Below are 15,743 nucleotides of genomic sequence, written 5' to 3'. Positions count from 1 at the left end.
TTGCCACGGCTGCCTTCATTACGCCGCCAGATGGTTGTCATTACACCCCAGTTTGTCAGTCAGAGATTTTGACAGTGCTCCACTAAGACTTGGTTAATATCACCAACAGGGCCCAGGGACGTGCTGCATGCGGGAATTCTTTCTTTTTTTTTCTACGACCACTGGACCGTGTCTAATGTTCAAGTAGGAGACGAATAAACCAGCCATCCATCCAGAACTATCTTTTGGACGTATTAGCCCAGTGGTGGGCAAACTCTTTGGCCCTGTTTGCACTTCGGATCACGAAGAACGCATCTCGAATCATCTGTTCGCACTTAGCATTAACATGCGTCTCGAGCGTGCCACTTGTGATCACATTCGTTTTTTTTTCTTTTAACCACTGGGGGCAGTAAAGTGCAAAACCATGGCGAGTTTTACCTGAAAACCAATAAGAATCAACTTCCTGTCTGCGGACTATATCGAGACGATTCTCACTCTTTCGGGCAACCCAAAAGTGTATCAACATGTATAAGTCACTCATTTTAATTCTACTTCAGCTCGTCCGAATTATCGGAAGTCGTGGACAAAGCCGGTTAATGCTCTTAGAGCGCCGACTGAAGAGAAGAGCAGCATGGAGAAGAAAGAGGGCTGCAGCATTCGTCTCTGCTTTGATAGCCGCGGAACCAGAAAGATCCGAACGAGGACTAACGACTGGTGGGACAGAGTGGCGATGACTTCATTTTCGGACCAACGGTGGCTCCACTGACAAAATATGCTAATGCGTAATAAAATTTATTAGCATCCTAATAAAAGAGTCCAACAAAAATGATTTGTTTTCGCTTCTTGTTTGTAACTTTATAATGACGACGCCGGGAGGTGGGGCGCCGACCAAGTACGTACTTCCGCTTACACGGGAGAGGTGAGCGGAGTAGGCGGTCGTTAATGTGGACTGAGATCGCATTCTGTTCACACGTCCGTGAGGAATGCTATGCTATGCTATGCGAAGCGTTGAAACAACCTCCCTGAGGCGGTTTGAGTGATCGGATGACAATACGGATTTGGACTGTTTCCACTTGGTTACTTGGTGTGATTTCTGCCGATCGGAACACGAGAAACACTTGGAATGACCAAGTGCAAACAGGGCCTCTGGAGGGGCCGGAGCAGCAGCAGATGCATGGAGCGTTTTGGTGAGCCACCTCATAGGAGAAAGAAATCTATCATGGGATATGAGGAAAATGTGTTTGCCCATGCCTGTATAGCCTATGCTGGTTAATAGTAGACATTTCCTGTATGCAAACACACACTCTGGCTTCACCTATCAAGGTCTTCTTTGTAAATACCAAAGAAAACTTGTGTTGGCTCCCTGTTTAATGAGTCACAGTGTCACAACAGTCACAATCAGATTATTCCAGCCAGACCAGGCAGGATATGGAATGGCTCCACCATGCTCTGGGTTCATTGCGGGTGTGTACTAGAGGTCATTTAATTGGATATCAAAGGTTCAGAGAGCATTGGTTCCACTCTGGACCGCTGCTGGTGGTCCAAACTGCTTGTCCAATTTCAAAGCGGATGCCGTCTGATCCTACAGGGCATACTTTGTGTTTGGAATACCATCCACAGCTCAAGATCCTACCCGAGGACTGGATATCAGAGCTACAGTAACTGCCTCTGACAGGGACCTTTGGTGCATTTCCACAGCTTTCTGCGTAACAAAGCCATCAGGAGAAAGTGCTGTCAGGAGTTTTGGACTCCTTCCATCAAGCAGGCCAGAGTTTGTCCCTGCCGTGAACTCCTAAACTTCACCTGGGCCGACCTCATTTAGTCACCTCAGCCCCGTCTGTTTCCTAGATCACTGGCTACAACAGGAGTATCATTTTTAACAAGGGCTACACAGGCCCAACACGGACTGTTTTCACTGGGGCAGTAAACTGAGCTTTGGTTGGGAGGCGCCAACAAATATTGTGTTGTTTTTTGCTTGTGTTTTACATTCCATCTTTTTTGAGAATTGCAAGTAGAGGTTGTGGTGATTACAAACTCTACAAACTCTACAAACTTCCTTTCTTTCTCTCTTTTTTTGCCTTTGTCTCCGATGAAGAAAATGCAATAAAATCTGCAGAGCTTTTTCTTTGAGTTGGTCGCAGTCAAACTTGCTTCCCCCCCTGGGACCTGCAAAGACGTTGCAGGACGGACTGGTTTAGTCTGCGGGTGATTGATTCTTATTGGAAAGTGAATCCAAGCAGCTGAGTAATTTCATCAGCGCTGAAACACAGAACACAGACATATTTGACTCACAGATGAGATCTGTTACTGCAATTGAATTCAGATTTCCAGATGATTAAAGAGTGCTGACTGGGGGCTCGCCGCAACTGCCTCATGTTTATTCAACTTTAAACTTTTGCCAGTGGAAGAAAAATAAACGGTCCATGTGATACTAACACACAAGTCCATTGACAGAAACAGATCAGTTTAGCAAAGGCTGTTCAACACAGAATCGTCCGGATCGACGTACATTTTGTACATTGTGGACGTTTGTAAAACGTTTGTCACAATCGTGGTTCAAACATTGAACCTATGAGCTTCTGCAGGGTTAATAAGCGGTTAACAGGTGGATCAGCATGAAGAAACCCAACTGGCCTGATACCTGGATGACGAGTTAGCCAAGTAAATGTTAAAAAGCCACGGCAGCTAATAAAGGTCGGATGGTCTCAACCCTGCGACTCATCATCAATCAATCACTTCAGCTTGAAAGACTCAAAGAGAAGGGAGTGTGTGAGAGTGCAAATGAGTGTGTGTGTGTGTGTGTGTGTGTGTGTGTGTGTGTGTGTGTGTGTGTGTGAGAGAGAGAGATGGCTGAGTTAGATTGGGACAACATTATTTTCTCAGCCTCACCTGGTAATTGTGTCTCGTTCCCTTCAATCTACCTGTCCATTCCACTCAGTGTCTCTCAGCACCAGGGCGCACACTCACACACTCACACACACACACACACACACACACACACACACACGTACACACACAAAGGTTCAGTGAATCGATGTCAGACACACGTACACAACAGAACTCACACACACACACACACACTGACCCAGTGGACGTGACTCCCTGTAACCGACCTCCTGCAAACACACACACACACACACGCACACGCACACACACACACACACACACACACACACACACACACACACACACACACACACACACACGAACGTCACCATGCCCTGGACTGCTGTGACTCGCTCCAGCTCGCTGCTCTGAGGGAGAAGAGCTCCAATTAGCCGGCATTGGCTCTCGACCCACTCTGTCCCTTCCTCTCTCTCTCTCTCTCTCTCTCTCTCTCTCCCTCTCTCTCTCTCTCTCTCTCTCCTTTGCTCGATCGCCCTGGCTCCGCTGTCACAGCTAATCGAGCCGCTGCCACCTCCCACCGCCACAGACAGGCCTTGTCACCGCCGCTCGGCAAAGGTCAGAGCCTGGCAATTAAAGATACCCACCGGGGTGTTGTGTGGCGTGTGTGTGTGTGTGTGTGTGTGTGTGTGTGTGTGTGGCATGTGTGTGTGTGTGAAGGCCAGGGAGCGACTTGACGTGGCAGTAACCTCCCATCATGATAAACCAGGGTGAGATGTGAGATGCTGAGAGCGCCACACACACGCACACGCACACACACACACACACACACACACACACACAGACACACACACCAGGAACTTCCACACCAGCCTCTGTCCAAAGTTCCTCATCAGTGTGTGTGTGGGTGTGTGTGTGTGTGTGTGTGTTGCAGACTTTAACAGCCTGCCAGCTTCTGTCCTTGCCCCCCCCCCACCCCTCCCCCCACCCCCCAGACTAATCTGTGCCATCGGCCCCTCCTCTGCCATCCGTCAGGGCCTCACATTGTTTTGACGTCTAGTTAATTCTGGACCCGATGATTTATCAAACTCTTATTACGGGCCGCTGAAAGCCTCATTTATTGTCCTGATGTATGGTAATGATAGCCCCGCCCCTCACCGCCGCCGCCACTGCCTGCCCTGAATCTTAACCGAAGCACTTTTTGTCCTCTGTCTTCTCCTCCTCTTCCTCTTCCTCACTGCTGCTGCTGTCTTTTGGCACTGAACTCTCCCTTTTATATATATATTTATAACCTCCCCCTCCTCCCCTCTGCCTCTCCTCTGGCCCTCTCTCGCTCTCTCTCTCTCTCCCTCTCTCACACCTCGTCTCCGGCTATTGTTCCCAGTACTGAGTTGTTCCGTCACTGCCTGCTTTAATCCCGGCTGGTCGCCAGAAGTCAGTCGGCTGGTCGGCCGCGTGCCATTTCCGTCTCATTCCACCTGTCTGTCCTGTTTCCAAATGAAGGGAACACTCAGCGCACCCAGGGATGGGGCAGGGGGTGTAGAGGAGTGAGGCGCTAAAGATCACTCTCACTGACGTCTTTTTCTTTTTTTTTCTTTTCTTTCTGTCTTTCTTTCTGTGTGTGTGTGTGTGTGTGTGTGTGTGTGTGTGAGTCTTCCACTCGATCTGGGCGGCGATGCAGGAGAGTCGCTGTGTCGCACTGGGAGGGAGACGCCTCACTGCTGCAGCGCATCATCACATATCGCTGATCTAGAGTTACACACACACACACACACACACACACACACACGCGCATAGAAAAACAAGACGGCCGCCTGCCTGCCTGCCGTGGCTGAATTATTCAGGCTGCTGCAGGATCTGAGGCCGTTACAGCCGTCGATTGAAGCGCAATAAAAGTCGGCGAAGAATCGATGGAGTGCGACTGTAGCCGAGTGCCACCCCCCCTCTCCCCCCGCCCCCCGCCAGTGGTTGATGTCTTCCTCCGCGGCGCCGGATTATGTTGTGAGAGGTTGTAGAAATAACAACGATGTGAGGAGGGAGCGAGATTCACACAGCAGCAGCAGCAGCGACTGATGTGATTTATTTCCCTGCCACTTGTGTCTCTGATTCAGTGAGACGTCGGAAAAATGTTTTTTTGGCGGGGGGGAACCGGGGGGGGGGACGGGACGACTTTGCAGACATTTTTCCAACAAGAAAACTAAATGACCGCAAAGGAAAAAAACAGCAGAGGAGAAAAAGTTATCAAAAGAACAAACACTTAATTAATAAACTGCTTCTCTCCCTCCCTCAACCTCTCAGTGCCCCCCCACCAAGTGATGGTGGTGGCGGCGGTGGTCGTGAAAGGGGCGGAGCCTTTAAATACTTCAGCTAACCGGCCGTCTGCCGGCGTCTCCTTCACACACAGGCTGATGGAGAGTGACAGCAGCGCTGCAACGCAAAACACATGCGGCTGCTGCAGGTGCGGCGGCGGCCTCCGTCATGGCGGAGACCATTAGGGGCTCCCTGTGTGTGTGTGTGTGTGTGTGTGAGTGTGTGTGTGTGTGAGTGTGTGTGTGTGTGTGTGTGTGTCCAGGAAGTCGGGATCCTGGGTGACACTAATGGCTCTTGACAAACTGGCTGCAGGCACTAACAGGGAAATTGAGATCATATCGGCAGACATGTAGACAAGTCGACCAATCTCAGCGCAACAACAGGCACGCACACACACACGCACGCACGCACGCACACACACACGCTCTCCGTCCTTCCTCTCCTACCCACCCTGCTACTCCTGAAGGACGCGTAGAGAGCGAGAGCAGCATTAGTGCTGTTATCTGATGACTGTGTGTGTGTGTGGTGGTCAGGCCATCTATCAGCCGGCTGTCTGCCTGGACTCTCCATTAGGCCTTGGACCTGAGTGATGGCCGCTCCACTCACCGCCACATACGCCCATAAATCACACACACACAGACAAACACACACAGACACACACACGCACACACACACACACACACACACACACACACACACACACACACACACAGCCACCCTCAGTCAGTGCTGTGACTTCATTAAAGGATATATATGGTCCCATTAGGCAGTAGGGGAGGAGGGGGGGGGGTGATGGAGTGGGGGGTGGGAGGGGGTCACCTTTAGCCCCCTCATCACACCCCCACTCTGCTCTCTTTGACCTAATTGGGGCGGAGTCAGCTGCTCTCTCACCCTTCGGCTGATGACATCAGTGTCTGGCCTCCCTCTCTCTCTCCCTCCCTCTCTCTCACTCATCCGCTGTCCATCACTTTCTCACCCCCTCCACCTCTTCATCAGCCTGCCATCCATTCAGCTCACACCCAGCAATCCTCTCACCTAGCCCTCCTCCTCCCTCCTCCCCTCCGTCTCTCCTCTCCTCGCCTCCTTATTGCTCCATCAATCTCTCCGGCAGTAGATCGATATCAGTGTGGCGGCGGCGGAGGCTCCTCCTCTGTTCTCCTCCTCCTCCTCCTCTGTTCTCCTCTCATCTACTCTCCTCTTGTATTCTCTTCTCTTCTCCTCTGCCCTCCTCTCCCCTCCCCTCTTCTTCTCCTCGACTCATCTTCTAGTCGTGTGCAGGGAGATGTGTCTCTCCATTAGTCGCCTCCGTTAGCGCTAACGGCCTCCATCGCCGAGTTACTGCCGTCTCCGCCGCTTCCCGTCAGAGATTTATCTCCTGATCTCCTCCTCTCTGTCCTCCTCCTCCTGTCTCCTCAAAGCTCCTGCTAGTCTGCAAAGTTCCTCTGCATGATGCATCTTCCAACAGTCACAATGTGCGTCTTCAACAGGATATACCGGTTTAATTAGACACGACAATCCTCTGATGCCAGTCATGTGACAGAGACAGTTCATGCCATCAGGGGGCGCCGACTGTCGTCGTGCTGAATGATTCCTTCACGTTTCAAACTCGCCCGGGCAGAACTTGAATGACTTTTTGTTTCATTTTCGATAGGAAATAAAGGTGTCAAACTCTGGCCCGCGGGCCAAATTTGGTTTTTATTTTGCAGTTGCAAGTTGTTTATTGTATAATATTAAGCTTTGCTCGATCCATATTCAGGTTGAAGCAAAACTTGTTTGGGTCCATATAAAAAGGTTCACTGTTCTATCTGGAGGAAGATTTTTTTTAATAACTATCAGTGTTGGCCAAAGACTTTGTCCAAGTTTTACATGTTGGCACCACTGAGTATTTGAGTTTGACACCTGTGTGTGAAAATTAGTTTATTAAAGCTGCATCACTGGCATCAGTTCAGCCAAAGAAGAAAAAAATCCGACCCCTACGAACAAAGCGGTCGTGTTCGCTGAGGAACTTCCAGCACGCGGCGCCCCCTCCAGGTGGTGGTGGGCGGCGGGTGGCGCTGCCAGCCTTTCCAATTACGGAGACATTAGCAGGCAGCGAGCGGCGGCTAATTTGACAAGCTGAGACGCTGCCCAGTCGTATCCGGCCTGCCTCGGCGGCCCAGGGTAAATATTTCCCCGAGCCTCGTATAAATAGAAAGACAATATTTGAACAGCTGAGAGCGGCGAGCGAGCCGGCAGTAGGAGGAGGAAAGATCCTAATCCTCTGTGTACGCGGCCCGACATACATATTCATAGAGGAGCAGCGGCGGTGCTATCTGATGGGGCGGCGGCCACATCATCTGTAAAAAAAAAAGGGTGTTCGGTCGTGGCGGTGCATTAGCATACCATGCTAAAACATGCTTAATCGAACCCACAACCTTCTTGGTGTGAGGCGGCAGTGCTGTCCACTGCGCCACCATGTCAACCGCTGTTTATTATATAAAGAAAAATAGAAATAGAACAAAAATAGAGAAGAAGAATAGAAAAATCCTGAAGGGCGAGTGGAGGGCAACACCAAGCAAACGTAGCTCCTTAGCTTTGACGCCTCCTCGCTCCATTGTCCTGTCACATAGACGGATGAATGAGGGCGGAGAACGGCCAGCATTGTGCGTCACACACACACACACACACACACACACACACACACACACACACACACAGAAATACACACTGGCAGTTTGGGAATCTTATTGTTCCCTAGGGTCTCCCATTGACGCCGCCAATCACTCAATTCTCCGCCTTATCAATAGGCCCCTCCCCCCTCGTGTCCCCATACACCAACCACCTCCGCCTCCCCGGCTCTGCCCCCTCCCCCACGCACCCGATCAATGGGGTTGCGGTTGAGTGTGTGTTGGGCGGCGGCAGTGGAGGCGGACGCTGACTGACTGACTGACTGACTGACTGACTGACTGACAGACTGACTGACTGAGATGGGCAGCCGGGAAGCAGTGGGAGAGAAAGAGAGACGTCAGCGAGGCTGGCAGGCGGCTGATGAGGCCATCAACAGCCATCACTTATCAGCCGCTGACCCACAAACACACACCGACCCACACAGACACACACACCGACCCACAGACACTAGGACTGACGTTTCTCTCAGCTACCACCTGCAGGGCGACACTACGTCCCGGTCCAGGTAGTGTCTTCAGGGCTCATTTGTTGCACAGTCAAAATCCAGGAGAATCCTGAATGGTTCCGAGACGAGCAGGGAAACGTGGCTACAAAGTGTAGCTACAACTCAGTCATCGATCACTGAGACAACAGAGTCGTCTGCAAAACTGAGCAGGTGCCTGAGGTACCCTGAGGAACCCCAGAGGAACCCCTGAAGAACCCCTGAGGAACCACTGAGGAACCACTGAGGAACCACAGGACTTCAGGCTTTACGTCTGTTTAAAAACCAACCTGCGAACATGACTAGCAGTGACACACACACACACACACACACACTCATCACACCTGCCTTTGCCTATTTTCTTCAGTTTAAAACCAACAAAGGAAGGAGAGAGAGAGAGAGAGAGAGAGGACAGGAAGTGGCGAGCCCACTCGTCTGTCAGGAAATAAAAGAGAGAGAGAAGATGGTGGGATGCTGTGGGGGTGGGAGGGAGGAGAGAGGACAGGAAGTGAGTGGGAGTGGGAGGAGTGGAGGCGGCGGACGCTCCTCCCTGAGTCGCCTGGGAGCCGTTTTCCCCCCGGCAGCAGCAGCAGCAGCAGCAGCAGCAGCAGCAGCAGCAGAGTGATGAGTCAGCAGGTCTGCAGTCCTGCTGCACGCTTCTCATTGGCCGATTTAATTTTTAATTTAGACGACAGCAGTGATTCTGGATTAAACTGCGGAATTTTGTTGAAAAAAACCCCAAAACATTCCTGACGACGACAACAACAACGACAACAACTTGTCAACCAGTCATCACAGATCTCTGTACCAGCAGGTTGAATACTGCCTTCTGATTGGTTGATGTGACAAAAAAAGCAAGACAAGAAGTTGTGGAATTGTTCTTTTCGGTGAGATGTGTGCAAACAGCACGCGTCTCGTCTCGTGTAATAATAAAAGTAGCAGTAACAGCAGCAGCAGTACCATGAGAAGACTTGTGGGGGCAGTGTCGAGTGGCGTGGATCCACTGTTCACCAAGCTGCACTACAAAACAAGAGCAGCGAGGAAAAGAAGCGACAACTGGAGGAAGAGAAACTGACAGTTTCAGCCACGGCGAGTCGATGGCGTCGGCTCCCCCTAGTGGACGCTGTAGCTCATGACCGCCCCGAGACGCCACGCACGGTGACGGTTTCCACTCCGCTTCCCTCCTGGTTCTCTTTGTGTTGCTGCTGCCGGGTTGTTTAACGATGGGAGCCAATCCAAACACTCGGGCCGTAATAACAAACAGCTGCTCGACATGTTTGACTGTCGGAACGCCGCTGTTTATTTTCCCTCTCCGGCTGCTGATGGGCTCCTCCATCCCTCCCGGCTGTTTTCAAATCACGGCTGGCAAACAACAAGCGGCGGTCACGAACCCCCCCGGGCGACCTTTGACCGGAAGAGGCGAGTGGGCGGGGCCTCTGGGAGGGAGGAGCAGCGAGCGGCTGGTTCTACTAAAACTCATTTAGAACGAGTCGGCTGCAGGCGTTCACTCGGCCGGCGGCTTCAAACAAGCTCAGCAGGGTTGCTGGTTCGATTCCCGACCTCTGCGGCTGCGGCGGGCCGGTTGTTGAACCACAGCAGCCACAACTGACGAGATTCACTTTTGGAATGAACGTTCTCAGACGTCACTCAGCTGCATAAATTTAGACATTAGAGCACAACGGGCCACATATGGACCCCGGGTCGTAGTTTGCCCAAGCCTGCATTAGAGGTTTTAGAGGGTTTGATTGGAGGTGACCCCAGGGTGGGCGGGGTCAGCAGGAGACTCGTCAGGAAGATTTTCCCAAAAACAAACTATCTCCAAACTTTTTCTTCTCTTCTCATAACAACATTCCACAGAATGGTGAAAGTGTTTTTTTCTTTTTACTTGCAACCTCTGTGTTAACTGCAAACATGTGCAGGCTGTGAGAGTGACAGCCGAGAGGCCGGCCCCTTTAAAAGTGGGAGGGGCCACGAACCAGGAAGTGCTGCGCGGCGGCGGTGACGTGAGGAGCTGTTGATTCCAACCACTGACTCACTTATCCACGCGACTGACTGATCCACTGACTCACTGATCCACTGACTCACTGATCCACTGACTCACTTCCCCAGCCAGACATGAACGATGACGTTTCCTGTGTTTGACTTGTTGGTTTTCACAGCACCTCCTCCTCCTCCTCCTCCTCCTCCTCATTTTCCTCCACTCCTCCTCCTCCTCCTTCCCCTCTTCCCCATACTCAACACATCCACCTCCTCCACCAATTCCTCCATCACCGCTTCTTCCCATTCCACCTAATCCTTTTCTTCTTCTTCCTCCTCCTTCACCACTTTCCTGTCATCCACCGTTCTTCCCTCTCCATCTCCTCCTCCTCCTCTTGCACCTCCAACTCCTTCTTTTCTTCTTTCCCTCCTTCACCTCCTCTTCATCTACCCTCTCCTCCTCTTTCTCTTGCACCTCCTCCTCCTCATCTTCCTCCTCCAGGCCTGGCTTCCCCAGCAGTGTCGTCATGCTGGCTGAGCTGCATTAAAAAAAACACAAAACAAAACAAAAGAAAAAAAAACCCAGAACAACAGCGGCACCAGAACCAGAGGCCCCTGCTGGCCCCGGCGATGGAAAGCAGATGGCCGGCCCTTTGACGGCAGGCGGCTGCAGTCAGCAGTCCAGGAGAGGAAACTTCTCATTCGCCGTCATCCATCATCGGCCTCGCAGGAGGAGGAGGAGGAGGCTGACAGCCCACGTCTGGCCTCTTTCAAACGCCTTCACATAGCACATTCATGGTTCACACACTCTCTCTCTCTCTCACACTCACACACACGCACGCTGAGCCAGAGCAGAGGAAATATTCTGGTATTTTGTGCCCCTTCATTAGCCGCATTATTCCTCCCAGCGGCAGGTGAAAGGTCTTCTTCCCCTGCAGAGAACGACGGCGGCCTTCTGCCTTTTTGATCTCTGATCCCGTGTGATGTCGTCCCGTTCAGGTGAGGAGACAGAGGAGGAGGAGGAGGAGGAGGAGCTGACAGCTGAGGATCATTAATCACTGTCAGGGCTGAAAGCATGAGAGGGCAGGAGGAGGGAGGGCGAGGAGAGAGGGCAACCCCTCCTGCACACACACACACACACACACACACACACACACACACACACACACACACACACACACACACACACACAGGCACTCTTGCACTGACAAACAATCATACAAACACACACATGAGCGCACACGTGGGCCCTTTTGCAGACACACATTCCTCTGCAGACCTCCTGCGTCTCGGATCCATCAGATCCTCCAGCAGAGGGAGAAGTCGCAGCAGCAGCAGCAGGAACAACAGCAGCAGAAGCAGAAGCAGAAGCAGCAGCAGCAGCAGCAGCAGCAGCAGCAGCAGCAGCAACGTCAACAGCAGCAGCAAAATTTAAGCAATATTAATCTAACACAGTTAAAATGACTTGAAAATCTAAAGAAAATGCTAAAAATAAATGAGGCTCAGTCCCGAATCAACAAATAGTCCCTGCAGGTCCCTGGAGTCTTATCATTTTACATAACACAATGAAATGATTGACTCCATCGCAGTAAAAAGTGCTCCATGACGGATGTGACTCACACTGAGAACCTTTTCATCCGCTTTTTTTTTTCTTTTACTTTGTTCAGCTTCATTTGACCTGAACGTTTCGGGTCGCCTCAGTCGACCTCCCACAGTTCCACCGCTGGTTCACTTTTCCTGCTGCGCTAACGACAGCGAGTGATTACAGGTGGCGCTGACGATCTCTCTAGCGTAGGAGTGTCAAAGTCATTTTAGTTCACGGGCCACAAAAGCTGCATTTCCATGACAGTTTTTTGCAAAAATTAAAAGCGATAGTTCTAAAATTTTGACAAAGTACAATTGCGATTTGCAGGTGTTTCCATTGAATGGTGTGAAGCGCATAAGACGGAATTCTGGTCCAGTGAGACCCCAGTGTGAGGAGGATGAAGGTACATAATTTCTTGTATAAATCTGCATTTCAATGTTGTTTGCTGTCAAGAAACAACATGGATCGCGCCATTTTCACTGGTCAGTGAACTGGTCACGTGACCCCGTAAGTCACGTCCGCTTACGTGTAAATGCCAAAAAAGTGTTTCCATGACACCTTTGTGATATTCCTCGATATGGATACGTGTGAAAACCACCTGTTGAGAGCGTCAAAACCTTTCAGAGATATTTGAGAGGTTTTTCCAAGCGTAAGCGTTTCCATGACCAGGGTTTTATTGCCATATTTAGGTTTTGCGAAATTCTAGGGGTCATAGAGACGCAGCTAATGAGGGCGGCAGACAGGAGACGTAATAGAGCAGGTGGAACGACAGCATAGAGCAGCCGCTCCGGTAACAGTTTGTCTGCAAAGCAGAAATGCTATCGCGACATCCAGTGGACAGAACTGCAGTTTCTTTAACTGGAAAATTGCAGCTCGTTTTTAAACTTTGCAAAATCATCTCGCGGGCCGCAAAAACCCCCCCGACTCGTGCTGCTAACCATGATAATTAACTCAGTCTGACCTCGTTACATCCGATTGAAATAATAATAGAGCCTCTCTGCAAAAACTGCAACGCCCAACTGCAAATTTACACACGCACTTTACCACTGCAGCGTTTTCACAAAATTATTTTTTCCAGTGTCGTCAAACAGAGACGATGTCCTGGTTGACTCGCCTGAGTCACATGGTTATTTACAATTCACCCTGCACAGAGTTTGCTGATTTTTAAAATTGATCGTATGCCCCAGATTTTTAAAAGATCAAATTCAGTGAAAATAAAAGCTGCTGTTTCAAATGAATGTGTTTAACTGCCGTGCATATCAAGTTATTTGAAAGTTTCTTGTCTTAGTGGCCCTAGTGGCAGAGTGGGATCCGCCCGCCTGCCACACCTCCTACTGGCTGCCGTGGGAATTACGCAGAACATGACTCACCCCTTTTTCCTAAGCTGTGCACGCCTCCCCCTAAATCAGCTGCTGATCACAGAAGCCGCCGTCTTTCAACTCCAGTTGGGCGACATCTTTTTTTTCTTCTTTCCCAAACCATAATCCCCCATTAAAACAGAGGCAGCCGTAATTTGTCCCGTGTGGCCTTGGAGAACGTGACAGAAGAAGGGCCGCTCTTGGGGTTTGTTTGTTTGTGCGGCCAGAAGACAAATAAAAGCGGCGTGAGAACCAGCCGGCCTCTTATCTGCGTGCTTGCAGCCCGTTAGGCAAAAAAAACCAACGCAGGGATGAAACCGTCTAGAGGAGTTCTAGAAGTGGCCTGAAGAAAGGGAGAGGGAGAGGGAGGAGAGGGAGAGAAGCCGCCGAAGCGCCGGCCTCCCTGGGTGGCGGCGCTGATTTAACGGCGTGCACCACCAAAGGCGGATCGTCTGTCTCCATTATGGTCTCCCTGCAAATCATCTACATTTCCCCTCTTCTGCCGCGCTGCACCGCAAAGTCCATAAAGCCGTAAAGCCACGCAGTGAGCTTTTCCATGCTGCTTTTGGCCGGAGGAGGAGGAGGAGGAGGAGGCGGCGGCGACGCATCCAGAGAGGAGTATTGTGGGTGGTCGGGAGAAAAAAGGAGAAAAAAGGAGAAAAAAACGAGCGGCCGCGTGAAACCGGGCGAGCGCCGACCGCATCGCTGCTATTCTTACCGGACAGACGCAGGAGCAGCGGCAAACAGCTGAGTCAACGCAGGCGAGGGAGGGCAGGGGAGGGGTGTCGGCTGGTACGCTACAAGGCCACCGGGGGTCAGCGGAGGGCGCCAGCCAGCACCATCTGACAGGAAGTGAGGATGTTGTCCAGAAAGGTGGAAAGGTGAAGTGATTAAGTTGGGTCAACGGGTGAAGTTCTTGTGATCTTGAAGATGTTCGGCCTCTCATCCAAAAGGCTTCTTCAGCACAGTCCCAGGTGTTCAACCCAAACTCATGAGTTTCCCTCTAATAGCATAATCAACACCTTTTGTTGGAAAATCAACACCTTTGCTACTAGAAGGTACCATCAGCCTTAGCTCCACCTGCACCTCCTGGTGGTTAAACACCTGGGACTCTCCAACCCCTTTTTTTTTGTCAGAACTTTCGAATGAGAGGCGAAACGTCTTCAAGATCGCAAGAACAAGTCCAGTTGCCCAAACTGGACCCTTCTATTTTAAGACGACCTGGATGACTGAGAAGATTCACAGACATGTTGCCCGCAAGAGGAAACATCAGGAAAAGAGAAACTTTAAGTTTAATCAGCTAAAATTAATCTAAGATTAATAGATGAAAATTAATCGAGAATTAATCAATTAAAATTAATCGAAGGTCAATAGATTAAAATAAAATTTTGGCCAGCATGATGTTTTACGGCATGTATTAAATCTTAATGGATATTCATATTGAATATATGAAAACTGAATTCCTTCTGACTCCTAAATTGTGCATTAGCATTAGCATGGTTGGAGGATGGGGGTGTAAAGATTGTGCACTTTATGGCATTGTAAAAAGAGGACAGGCACCTTTCTATGAGGAGCAGCCGCTAAGCTAACGTAGCACTTGTTGCTATGAGCAATTACAACGTCTTATCGGGCGCTGGCGATAATGAGGTTACACGTAGAGCAAATTCTATCATGTCGGAATAATGAGATCCAGTTCCGTGTCACACACGGCGGTGTCGAGGACGTGAACGGGCACAGACGCGTGCACGCACACACACGCACACACACGCACACACACATACACATACACACACACAGGCCTGTACCCCACCTTGCATCTCTGCCTGACATTCAGGGGGAAATTGCATTCAGGCTGTGTGTGTGTGTGTGTGTGGGATGCAGTGTGTGAGTGACTGAGCCCGCCCACCCCCCCCACATCACTCCACACTCCCCTCCATGTTTTCCAACTCGCCCACCACCACTTCTGACAGCCTGTTTGATTTATGACTCCAATTCCCCAGTGCACACATACACACACACACACACACACACACACACACACACACACACACACACACACACACACACACACACAAACACACTAACACTTGCGCACACACACACACAACGCAGGCCGAATCTCCCCACTGTATGGACGTATTTTAGTGAGTCGGCTACACTCTGCACTGCTCCCTATCTTTGGCTTGGCCTTTATCACGCACACACACACGCAGACACACACACACACGCACGCACAGACACACACAGTGATTGATTGTCCGAGCAGGACTGTCTGGTTTATTTTCTGATCCTGTGGAAATGTAATCTCTCTGCCAGCGGTGAAGGGAGTTGTCATCTCGCATGTTTTGCTCCCAGAAACACACACACACACACACACACACACACACACACACACTCAGCCAGTCAGTAGAGTGGAGGAGGAGCCGAGACGTTGTGCAAAGTTGTGTGAAAGACTCTCGGCGCCGCTGATCTGTGGATCCAACAGGCTCCACTTGAAGAGGTGGAAGGTAACTGGACCAACCACACCAATCGAGGTGTGTGT

Source organism: Nelusetta ayraudi, unplaced genomic scaffold (genome assembly GCF_046127955.1).
Source record: "Nelusetta ayraudi isolate G7.1 ecotype Tasmania unplaced genomic scaffold, CSIRO-AGI_Nayr_v1 ptg000018l, whole genome shotgun sequence".
NCBI lineage: Eukaryota > Metazoa > Chordata > Actinopteri > Tetraodontiformes > Monacanthidae > Nelusetta > Nelusetta ayraudi.
This window is presented reverse-complemented; position numbering follows the sequence as displayed.